Consider the following 13099-nt stretch of genomic DNA (forward strand, 5'->3'; position numbering starts at 1 on the left):
TATTAATATTTTGAGGGACCCACTGTTGTAAATTGTAGGGCTCTTCAAGTTTAGACTTGAATGAAACTGAGAAAGTTGAATAAAATTTTCTGAAAATATTGATATATCAAGAATTATTTAACTAGAACAAGGCAAAGAGTTGCTTGAATAAAATGCAGCTTAATTAGTTGTTTATTTGTCTACCTATTTGAATCAACAGTGTCAGAATATGCTAGTATGAGTTGGCATTTAACTACTGAAGTCCTAACTACTTTTGCCTCACTTTCCTCTTTGTAGACTGTCATTAACTCAATTCAATTTGAGGTTTACTTGAATAAAATCTTACTTGGAATGAACCCAATTTATTTTTTCCCATTTGGATTAACAAGCTAAAAGCATAGACTCATGATAACACTATGCAGACAATTTTTTATACTCTTCTTAACCTACAAAAGGTAATTCGAAAAAAAAAAATACATGGTACTTCACTGTCCTATAGTGTAATCCAAATTTATTCATGCTGTTTGGCTTTGAGCACTTCTACTTGTTTTTTTAACCAACTTTCCACTTATTTTCTTGAACCAGAAGGGGCACTTCATGTTGTTTCCCCTTATATTCTTTTATTTGTCTTATATTTTGGCATTTGTATGATTTTGCTAAGATTTGCATTTCCCCTGACTAGAATGCCAGTTGAAGCACTCAGAGGCTGGTAAATGTTTTCTTAAGTCATGTAATCTTAGTCAGCTCAAGCTGCCGTAACAAAGTACCATAGACTAGATGGCCTGAACAATAGAAACTTATTTCATCACGGTTCTGGGACCGGGAGCTCAGTGTCAGGCTGCTGCACACAGGTTCTGCTGAGAGCCCCCTCCTGGGCCTGCGGACGGCTGCCTTCCCGCTCTGTCCTCACAGGGAGAGAGAGCGCTTTTCCCCTTCTAAGGTCTCCTAAGGTCTTCAGTCACCCCTCCACTCTTGAGACTTCATCTAACCCTGATTACTTCCTGAAAGTCCTGGTGCTAAACACAGTCACATTGGTGGTGAGGGTTTCAGCAGATGAATTCTCACCCCACAGCACTCCCGGTCTCACAGGTTGAGGGCATGCCCACGTATTGATCACATGGTGCTCAGCTCATTATCCGAACACGTAGCACTTCTGTGCCAGGATTTTAAAGGACTCCTAATAATTTTCTGTGCAGCAATAAGCAGCTGCTGCTGGTTTGCTGGAACCTAATACAGCATCGTGAAACAGGTGAGTGTGGGATTAAGGAAACGCAGAATCGTAGCTCTGCCACTTGTGAGCCGAGTGCCCTCAGCTAAGGTGTAAGGTTAAATGAGGTCATATTAGTTCAGGGCTGTAGACAAGACCTGGAACATAGTAAATATTATATAGGTGTGAGTTTTGATTATCGTTAGTATCACTCATCTACTTCTGTAGGCAAAACCTATTTCACTGTCATTTCTTACATGAGTAAGAACCTCTTTGGTATTCTAGTCTCTCGCTTTTGGAGGCTTTGTAGTTTGTTTATGTTACTTTCAGTATTCGCTGTCCCAGAACTAAAGAGGCAATAGTGTATTTCACAAGACAGCTAAAAACTCAGAATTGTTCAACTGCAAAGCAACAGTAGTTCATGGGCGGAAAAGTTACTAATGTGATTTTCCCTGATTTTATTTAATTTTTGTCAAATTCTCATCACTGAAATGAAATAGAAACTGCTTTTTAACTACTGACTTTGGAGATCAAATTTGATCACTCATTTTGTATACTTAAATTTTTATTTTAATAAGAGACCTGTGATATCACATCGGTGGAAGTTTTAAGAAAATTCAGTCAATTGATTAAAATATTTATTAAATTATGTAAGTATATGTCTGGATATACTTGTGATAATTCGGTATGAGTGTTGAAGCCTGTTATTTCTTTGGACTCAGTACATAAACTCCATGAGAACAGCAATTTGCATTCTCAACTGCTGTATTTTTGCTGCTTGTCACAGAGTCTGGAACATACTATGATTTATAAATAGTTATCGAATAGTTGACTGGTCAATAGTCCACAATAATCACTGTTCATGTGCCCAAGCCGGTGACATGTCCTAGATGTATAAAGAATAGATCATCTCTGTCCATGGGGGCACAGCTCAGCGGGAAAGAAAAATGTGACGCGTAAACAGGCACTCAGTTCTCGTCACTTAACTTGTGACGTAACAGAAGATGAGCTAGGTGCAGCGAGATCAGGACAGAAGGCATCTGCTGAAACGTGATACAGAAAGTCGGGAAGCAGCTCAGAGAAGAGGTGGTGGTCTGGTAGAGCTGGGAAGATATGTTGAAAGCTACGTGAAATATTACCAGTGTTCAGGGGTATGGGGATGAATGGAGAATAATTCAATGTAACAAAGAAGAAACAAGAAACCTTAGAAATGGAAAGCTAGTAGGCTCTGAGGAGCTTCATTTACTGAAGAGCTTGAACTTTATCTCACCAGTAAGACGCTGACAGATTTAAACAGCATGTTTTTAGAAAGGTCGCTCTAGCCATAGAGTAGACAACAGCTTGGAATATATGAGTTCCAGAATGGTGTAACTCTTCAGAAGTGTAATGGAACATTCTAATCCTCCAGTTGCATAGATTTCAGATAGGGCAGTCAAAGGCAGGGTGCAAGGGAGGGGTGTTTTGCTACTGCGGGACTCATATGCTGGAAGTGAACAAGGCCACCGAAACACGAGGAAACTGTTCAATGCTTCTGAGATTTCTAATTTAGGGAATGGAGTATATGGAGGTGTCAACAACTGCAAATATAAGCTAAGTCCAAGAGGGCAAATTTAGTGTGCAAGTCGGTTGGTTAACATGGTTGGTTTTGCTGAGTTGAAGTACTGGTGGAAACTTCTGGATATAAGACTGAGGGTCAGAAGGGAGAAAAAGCTTGAATATTCAAAAAATCTAGGTCACTGGTGAAGGCACACGTCTAGATAAGAATGTCCGTGGAAAGTGGGAAGGGCTTGGAGGCAAAGATGAAGCCCTGTGGAAAACCAACAGTTGCTCTCCATGCGGTGAGTGAGTAGGGGAACCCACAGAGAGGCTAGGGAGGAAGGGGAGGGGCCAGGAACAGATGGCAGGTGAGATGCAGACAAAAGGGCAAAGGCGTTGGAGAAATCAAGTGAGACGTGGTTTGCAGGGTCTGCCCCGGCCTGACTGGGAAAGATGGCGTGCAGACAGAAGCCCCACACAGGTTCACCTGTGGCTGGAAGACAAGGAGAGGTGGGGCTTTGGTAGTCGTCTCTGAACCTTTGGATCCAGCCTTTCTGAAAGATGAGTCCTAATTCTGGATGGGTTAGCAATATAAATGAACGAATTCCCTCTTTTCATTTTAATCTGAGCTGAGCATAAGGGTTATTCACTGGGAAGAGGAGAGATTTATAGAGATAAAGGAGAAGGAAACCAGAGGCAAGAATAAGGACAGCGTATTTAGGGTCAAGAAAGAGAAAGAACAGCAATCCATGTGGAATCTACTTGGAGACCTGGGATGGGTCTAGACTACAGACTCTTGAAAAACAGGCAACACTCTGGAGGATCAGGATATCTGTCTATTTTGTTAACTCAGCAATAGGCACTCAACAAATACTCGTGCAGTGAACAAATGTAGGATCTGGTGTGTTTGGGTGCAGTGAGTGGGGGCAGTCATTTTTTTGTTAGAAATGCGGTGATGAAAGTTTCATCTTCAGAAATGCTGAACCTGAGATCACTATCTGATATCCCAGTAAAAACACCTCCTGAGTTGATGGGAAACCATGGATGAATCTTAAGTAAGAAATTCTACACGGAGAAGAGAGATGAGTCCACATGTAGAAAACCTCCTGGAATAGAAGTTGAGTTGCCAGGTTTACCAAATAAAAATATGGGATACACTGTGGAGTTTGAATTTTAGATAAACAGCAAACAATTTTCAGCAAAAGTCCGTCCCATGCCGTATTTGGCAGCCCCAGGGAGAGAAAATACAAAGAAAGTACAGCTCATCTACCTTCATAAACATATCCTGAGTTCAGAGGAAACTCCTGTATCAACTCTTGAAGGTTCATAACACAGAGGACAAAAAAATGAAGGTGACCGGAGTATTGAGACAATCATTCTCTTGAAAGGCTATTTTGAAATAAAAGGAGAATAAAGCACAATTGTCCTTGGCCATGTTTAGAGTAAATGGATTTCTTTCGTGGTTTTTAGAAACAACAAAAACGCCTCCACAGCTTTGCTACTTTAGCAGAAGAAATTCTGTTCTGGGGAAGATTTGGGCACAGACTGGTCAATAATTTAATTTTAAGAAGCATTGCCTTTCGCTAAACCCTTTGTCCTTTGTCTTGGTCAGACCCTGCTATCCTGTGCAAACCACAAATCATATATCATGTATAAATAAAACAAGTGATAGAAGACCTTTTGGTTACCTAAAATATTTATGTTGGCTGAATAGTTAATGAAAGAAGGAGTGTAACGGTGTGACTGCAGGACCTCCTGTGAGGACCGAACACATGCGTAGAAGTGAATGTAACTTTCACTTGCCTGGGACAAGCATTTGATTTGTACATTACAATTTGTTTTGTGGATTCCTTGTGATTTATCTATTGCTGAGCAAGTCATAACTTGTGTGTAGAGAGGGGAGTCTTTTTTGCTAATTAGTTTTTTCTCCATTTATCTGAATTGCTTTAAAAATGACTTTAACTGTTTTATGCAACTACACAGACGCATACTGTTATGTAATACACAGTCGTAATTGTAATAGACTGTATTTTTGATGTTTGATGTCTGACAATTTTCAATCCCCTCTTCCCTTTTTCCTTTGCCAGACTCTGTGCAGTTTGATTTAAAAAAGAAAAAAAGCCCATGGCCTTCCTTCCCTTGACGCTGGTGGAAATTTCAAACCAGGCTAGTTCCTGGGGCTGCCTCATCCTAGCTCCACTCAGTAATCACTGCAAAACAGACCACCACTGTTTTTTGCTTTTGTTTGCCTTCGGGTAGAACCGGAGCCCTCCCTGGGGAACCCTTCTGTTGTCTGTTATGTGAATGATAAACTGTATCACATGTATGAGAAGCTCCCCCGGAGAAGGAAATGGAGACCCACTCCAGTATTCTTGCCTGAAGAATCCCATGGACGGAGGAGCCTGGTGGGGTACAGGCCACGGGGTCGCAAAGAGTCGGACATGACTGAGCGACTTCACTTTTTTTCGCTATTATGCCTGGGTGCCCACGTGTCATTTGTCCAGACATCTGTAAATGTCTGCAGAGGTTGTGATGGGAGATGAAGGGCTGCTCAGCCCCCAGCAGGGAAAGCTAAGTGCCCAACTCAAATCATGATCACAGATGTCTCTTCTTAGTGCAGTTATTTTGTACCGCCTCCCACTCGGCTCCTTCTCGTATCAGCAGCCCCCACGTGAGGTCCTTACCATCTTGACATTAAACACCAGGGATGAGTTTTAGCATTAAAAATTATATATACATAGAATAATACCGTATGTATTCTGCTGATGATACTCAACATTTTGTTCGAGAGCTTTATTGTCTTCAGAATAGTTAGCTGACTTTCGTTGCTCTATAGCATCCCAGTGACTGTCCCACAGTTTATTCAGTGTGTCTGTTATGAACAGTGCATCTATTGGCATTATTCTCCACATGTTTTGGTGCACGTTTCTACAGGATATTTACCCAGGAGTGGGACCACTGGATCATTAGATATGTCTACAGCTTGTAAGCGCTGGGGGAGGGCATGGCACCCACTCCAGTGCTCTTGCCTGGAGAATCCATGGACAGAGGGGCCTGGAGGGCCACAGCCCAGGTGGTCACAGAGAGTCGGACACGACTGAGCAACGCAGCACAGCACGACCGGTAATAGGTACAGACTCCTATTTGCAGGGCGAGAATAGAGACACAGACGCAGAGAGGAGACGTGGATACAGGGAGGGGGCCGAGGAGGCTGGGACAAACTGGGAGAGCAGCCTCGACAAATACATACCACCACGTGTATCACAAATCAGTTCAGTTCAGTCCGACTCTTTGGGACCCCATGGACCGCAGCACGCCAGGCCTCCCTGTCCCACACCAACTCCCGGATATGTATGTGGTCTAATAAATAGCTAGTGGGAAGCCGCTGTATAGCATAGGGCACTCAGCCTGGTGCTCTGTGACGACCTAAAGGGGTGGGATTGGGGTGAGGGCGGCTCAAGGGGGAGGGGGGTGTATGTACACACACAGCTGATTCACGTGGTTGTACAGCAGAAGCTAACACACCACTGTAAAGCAATTATGCTCGAATAAAAAGGAAGACAGTAAGAAAAACAAAACAGAACAAAAAACCCCCCCAAACCCCAAAATACCCCAAAGAGTTCTTTAAGACTGTTACACCGATTTATAGCTAGTGTGAGGTGCTTTGTAATTTATTACTTATACTCCTAGCCAGAATCAATCTTTTTCATACATTTAAGGCCATTAAGGAATATTTTATATAATTCCAGTATCTTAAATTATTTTAGTGTTGATTCAAAGTTTAGATTTCTTTGTTATACACATAAAATGTATTAACTGATAGAAAGTCTTTAAAGTGCTATGACAGTTTCTCAGAATCCTTGTAATTATTTATATATAGCATAGTTTTTAATAGAAGAGTTTTGATCTTGCCTTTAGGCTACAAATTGGAGTTGTTCCCAGGAAAGGTTGAGAAGGAATTGATGGTTCAACTAAGCCTCATATCTATCAGAAAATGAATTTTGTGTGTTATGTTGGCTCTTTACCCAGAATATTTTGCTTGCATATATTGAAATTCATTTATATTAGAAAAAAAATTTTTTTTTTAAAAATCAGGGACTTTTTCTTCTGCTGTAATGAGAAAAAGTTCAGACACTTCATTTTCACCTCCTACTTGGGAACTTTCTTAGTTATGATCATCACTTATATATAAAGTTTTGAGAATGTACAGCTCTTCCAATTAAATGCCAGTTGCTACATTAGGCTGTTTATTCATCTTGTGAAGCATTAAATGCTAACCATAAAGTGATGATGTTGGTAATAAGCACAACCTCTATTATCACATGAATGCATCAATTTAATCTAATTTATAACAAAATAAACAAAATGATGATTTAGTGATGATTCAGTGGCTCCATGGATGATTCAATGATCATTCAATTAAATGTGTTAAGAAAATTGGCAAGTGAACTGTGAAGGAAGTATTTAATTTTTCTCTCTCTCTTTTTTTTTTTTTGTTCATACCCTATTTCAAAATCAATTCAAGATGGATTAAGTAGTCAGATGTTTAAAAAAAGAGAAGAGAGAAAAAGCAAAAATTCTTTGAAAGATGAAATTTCATCTTGAGATAAGATGCTATTGCCTAGATCATTTTCTTTGTGATTTCTTCCATTGTGCTTATGTATTTATATGTGTGACTGTTTATTGCATTAGGGATTTTCAGATAAGCAGAAGGAAAAGGGTGTGTGTGTGTGCATTTTTATATACATGCATCATACATATAATATAACATATAAAATGGTGAGTAGACTCATTAAATGATTGTCAATTCAGGCACTCAGTCATGTCTTACTCTTTGCGACCCAAAGGACTGCATCACGCCAGGCCTCCCTGTCCATCACCATCTCCCGGAGTTTGCTCAAACTCATGTCCTTCTAGCCAGTGATGCCATCCAACCATCTCATCCTCTGTCATCCCCTTCTCCTCCTGCCTTCAACCTTTCCCAGCATCAGGGTCTTTTCCAATGAGTCAGAAATGATTATAGAGGCTGTGAAATCCCAAGATCTGCTGTCTGTAATCTGAAGACCCAGAAAAACCATTGGTGTTATTCAGTTCAAATTCAGTGTCCTGAGAACCAGGGAAATCTCAGTCCAAGGGCAAGAAAAGAAGAGATGAAATGTTCTAGCTCCTGCAGTGAGACAAGAAAAAAGGTTGAATTCCTCCTTCCTTTGACTTTTTTCCAGGCTTTCAACTGATTAGATGATACCCACCCACCCAGGGAAGGGAAATCTACTATGGCGAGTGTTCAAATGTTGATCTCATCTATAAACGTCCTCACAGATACCTAGAAACAATATTTAATCAGGGCATCACGTGGCAGGTCAAGTTCACTCATAAAATTAACAATCACACTTACCAAATGGAAAATTCATGAAATTAAAAAATCAAAACTATCTGATTGAAATTTTGATACAAACATGGCATAAAATTTAGGAGGTTTACAGCTTTAATATATAAATGGTGCAGCTAAAATTGATTTTCTTATTCAAAATATATTAATAGATGATAATTAGGACATAGGAAACATACAAAAGAGGAAACACGAATGCAAAGAAACCTATGAAAACATATTCAACCACCCTAAAAAAATCAGTGCAATGTATTTTCAACTGTTATTTTTGATGGCTGTTTTGTTTATTAAAATGGCACATTTGAATGAGATGGTTTCAATCAATACCAGTGAGGTTATTGATTGAAACCATCAACCTCCTCAGGTTCTTCCTATGGAAATGTAAATTGGTCCAATCTTTCTGGAAAGCAATTTGCAAGATTATCAGGACACTTTAAAGTGTCTGTAGACTTTGGTTTCCTCTTTTGTACATTTTGTCTGAGGAAATAGTTTATGATAAGTCATAATTTATGTATAGAAGTGTTAACTGCAGTGTCATTTGTAACACCTCTAAACTTGATAAACTGCTAACTGAGAAAATAGCTCAGTGCATTACTGTGCGTTCATATGATAGGATATTGTGAAGCTACTGAATCTGCTGCAAATAAAATTTGCAAAAGAATGTGATAAACTAAGTGGGAAAAAACAGTATAAATCTATGATAACATCTGTTAAGTGTTGACCAAAACCCACTTCCTCCTTTTTTTCTGGTGATAAATAGGTTATATTTGTAGTTGGGTAGGGTCGAGTGGTAGGCCTCCCTGGTGGCTCAGAGTCTAAAGAATCTGCCTTTAGTGCAGGAGACCTGGGTTCAATCCTTGGGTTGGAAAGATCCCCTGAAGAAGGGAAAGGCTACCCACTCCAGTATTCTTGCCTGGGGAATTCCACGGATAGAGGAGCCTGGCAGGCTGCAGTCCACGGGGTTGCAGAGAGTCAGATATGACTGACCGACTAAGACACACAGGGTTAGGTGACTAAATTCTAATGGAATATTTGTAGAAATTTCCTTATGCCAAAAGACATCCCAGGAAAGATGATCTGTGCCTGTCCCCCTTCCACTGAGTATGGCCGTGGTGACATTAGAATGAACTGGTCAATGACTCAGAAACTTCTCCCTGAAGGAACACTCTCCCCATTCCTAAAGCACACACGTGCAGTCACGCAAAACTCAGTGAAAAATACACTTTATGTGGTTGTTACAGATTTATGCTTTGCTTTTGTTTAGATAGCACTGGTTTTTCTAAAACTTACCAAGGATACACATGGGGAGACAACATCAAGAATAATAACATAATTCCCATGGATTCTTTCCATAACTGCACATGAAAAGTAGGGTGCTGCTCAGGCCTTTTTTCAAGTCTCCTGGCGCTGTCCTCCCCTGTGTCTTGTGCATGAGCTGATGCTTCGCCTGTGGTAGCATCCTCCATTTAGGCCCTTTCTGGAGCTCTGAGAATCCTCCAGTGTGCATCGCCTTGGCTACCAGGTACCCTCCTCTCTCTTGGCGCATCTCTGAGGTCCAAGAGAGTGAGAAAAACTGAAAAGATACTCAAGCAAAATCTGGTTTATTCTTTCAGTGTCAACACTGCAAATGAAAAAAGAAGTGTTTACTTTTTCGAAGATGTATCTTCTTTGGTGCAGTGAGATGTTCCCTTTGTTAAGGAATTAATTTTGCCATATAATTATTTTAATCAAATTAGGCTGCTCAAGTAATATAGTGTGGTGATTTCATGGAAACATATCCAAGATTTCATTATTTCTACTTGAAATTAAAATGATAATTAAAAAACATCAGTATTAAAAGTCCTTTTAATGAAGTGGGATGAGAAAATTTTATTGTGTTCATTTTGTTCTTCAAGTAATTAATATCTATGTTTTATTACATTTTATCACGTTTGATCTGTATAATCAAATTTGGCAACATTACAATATTAATTTTATATATTCCTAATGATAATATATATAATACATTAAACATTTTTGATATTTATTATAACTTGAATAACCATATTCTTCAGCAGCACAATTATTCATATTGTTCACATTTCATAGAGAACCAAAGTCAAATAGTTTTTTACTTAACCAAGGCCGTGTAATTTTGGTGAAGTCAAGACATGATCTGTATTATCCAGGCTCCCAAGAGGAAGCAGTTGGCATACTTGGAATAGGGTCATTGACAGAGAGGTTAATCGTTAAAGAGGCTTTTTACAAAGACCTGGGCGTGGATAATGCAGGAACTGGCATTGTTACTTCCTGGAGACCTGCAGGGATAAGAGGAGGGAAGAGTTACCGGAGCCTGGAGGGCTAGCTTCCTAAGGGGTCAGCTGCCTTGAGAGAATCACCGACTTTTAGAGAAGACAACTAGTCCACTCTCACAGGGAAGTGGGTGGGAAATAAGTGCGCAAACCTCATCTCCTTCTTCCGTCTGACCTCCTGCCAAGGTGGTCTTTGACCAAACCCAGCCAAAGCCAAGGGGAGCTTTCACAGGGTTCCTGGAAGTTCGCCCACCGACCCAGGGGGCGCGAGGAGCAGGGCGGGCATCCGAGACTGGGGCTCCGGCTGCTTCTGACGCGGTGGCTCCTCCTGCCCTCCCAGCAAGCAGGGCCTGCCTTGTTCACTCTCAGAGATTAACTGATGACTCAGAAACGCTCTATTTCTGTCCTTTCTCCTCAGCGCGTTACTGCACAGCCGTTGGTAGAAGAGGAGATGGAGACTAAACTCGTGGTTTCTGAGGATGCTACTGAATCCAGCGAGTTATAAATAAAACTCAGGAACTAGAGATTGAAGAGAACTCTGTGCAGTATATTTGTTATCTGACAGCTCTGCCTAGGGCCTCCCTGGGGGCCTCCCTGGCTCCCAGTGCGGGAGACCTGGGTTCGATCCCTGGGTTGGGAAGGTCCCCTGGAGAAGGGAATGGCAACCCCCCTCCAGTATTCTTGCCTGGAGAATCCCAGGGACACAGGAGCTGGTGGGCTATAGTCCACGGGATTGCAAACAGTCAGTTATAACTGAGCGACACACACACACAGTCTATTGTAAGTCAAATACATGTTTCCACTTAGAGTCTACAACTGAAGGAGGAGGACACACACACACACACACACACACGCGCGCAAACCCCACTGCAGTGGAGTCAGTCCTGCCAGTTGCTGTGGCTGGGCAATGATGTTCCCACCAGCAAACGGCCACCAGGGGGCGCCACGGCAGCTGTACCTTATGCAGACAGGGGCCCTGGCATGACCCTGGCTTCTCTGCTACTGGGAAGACTTAATTTCTGTTACTTCGCCGATGGGAAAAGTATCTTCTCAATGCAAGCATTATTCTTCAAACCGCAGGTCACAACCAGTAGTGAAATAATAGGTAATCAGCAACAGTTTAAAAAAAAAAGGATTAGAATGTGACAGAGGAGAAAAAAATATCACTTCTATTAAATTTACGTATTATTTCATGAGACCTTTGGAGTTTGTGTCTGTTCGTTATTGTCTGTCTATATGTGCTAGATTCGATGTAAAATCAAATTTTAATATGGAAAATGATGAAAGGACCTTGAAAAACATTCTGAAGTGTATTTTGAGAGTCTGATTGTCCTTTTTCTTCACATGACAGGTTAAGGAATTCATGGACTCACTACAATAAAGACACAACATTAATAATTTTTGAATGGGTTCTATAAGCTTGATGTTAAGAACAAAAATTATGTTTTTTTTATTATAAACAAAATTTTGTTAAGAACAAAAATCATGTTCACCATGAACCAAACTGAAGTCGTAGATTATGTGCTTAAAGAAACCTGTATCCTAAGCTTTCACGTGGCATGGTAATTTTCTCTCCATCAAAACCTTTGAAAATAGGCAGGGAGGAAAATATGAGACTGTGTGACTATTAAGAAGGAAATCAACAATGGATGCTGGTGCTGTGTTATTCAGTTTACAAGCCATTGTCAGGTCCACTGGATCATTTGATTTTCTAAACAAACCTGTCAATAAGTAATATTATCTGATATTTATGAGAAAGCTAGGATTCAGAGGTTATACCTTGCCCAACTTATGTATAACATATGTAGAGATCAGAAGTGGCTTAGCTGGACTTCAAGTCATGGTCAAATGACTATAATAATTATTATCTTTAGAAATTGAGATGTATTCTTTCCTTTATTATCTTAAATTGAGTGTCATATGGACCAAGTCACTCATTTTAATGATCTCTTCTCCAAGTCTGTTGTAACTCAGAAAACGATTACTTTGATTTAGACGATTTCGATGTTACTCTTTTGTATTGTGTCTCTCAGCAGTTCATGCCGATATTTAGATATATCTGGATTGCAGACGATTGAAGAAAGAAGATTTATTTATGATGAGACACGTAGAATCTCCTTAACATAATGTATTACAGAGCATGAAAAATACAGATGCACAAACCTGGTCCAAAGAAGATGAGCTCATGTTGGAGGGAAGCGTGGATTCTGACTACACGACCATGGGCGTCACTGAGGATTTCCTTTATTCCAGCCCGTTTAAACCCGTGTCCTAATCCCAGGGTTAAGGAGCTTCACTGATGAGTGCATGAAAGATAACGTCACTTGAGAGTTTTGCTTTCCTCTCTGTGATACAGGAAATACATAGGTTCTGTGTAGGAGTGTGTAACCCTGTCCTTGATGTGGGGCAACTGCTGGAGCCCATTGGGTGCCATCAGGCTTCCCAGGTGGCTCGGTGGCCGCGAATCCGCCTGCAGTGTTGGAGATGTGGGTTCGATTCCCTGGGTCAGGAAGATCCCCTGGAGAAGGAGATGGCGACCCACTCCAGTGTCCTTTCCTGGAGAATCCCACGGACGGAGGAACCCGGCCGGCCACAGTCCACGGGGTCGCAACTAGTCTGACACAACTTAGCGGCTGAGCATGCGTTGGGTTCACTAGTTTAAGCCGATTCACGTGGGGTGAAAACAGAGAGAGACTA

At 40.9% G+C, this 13099-nt stretch overlaps 1 long non-coding RNA gene across 1 annotated transcript in view; it reads left to right on the top strand.

Annotated features, from left to right (window-relative positions):
• Positions 1-1110: 1110 nt before the first annotated feature.
• Positions 1111-13099, top strand: part of LOC132658515 (uncharacterized) — a 30134-nt gene continuing 18145 nt past the window's right edge. Inside the window, exon 1 of the long non-coding RNA XR_009598273.1 lies at positions 1111-1228. This is a non-coding gene — a long non-coding RNA (uncharacterized LOC132658515). The remainder of the gene's footprint in view (positions 1229-13099) is intronic.

The sequence above is a fragment of the Ovis aries genome, chromosome 23 (genome assembly GCF_016772045.2).
Source record: "Ovis aries strain OAR_USU_Benz2616 breed Rambouillet chromosome 23, ARS-UI_Ramb_v3.0, whole genome shotgun sequence".
Classification (NCBI taxonomy): Eukaryota; Metazoa; Chordata; class Mammalia; order Artiodactyla; family Bovidae; genus Ovis; species Ovis aries.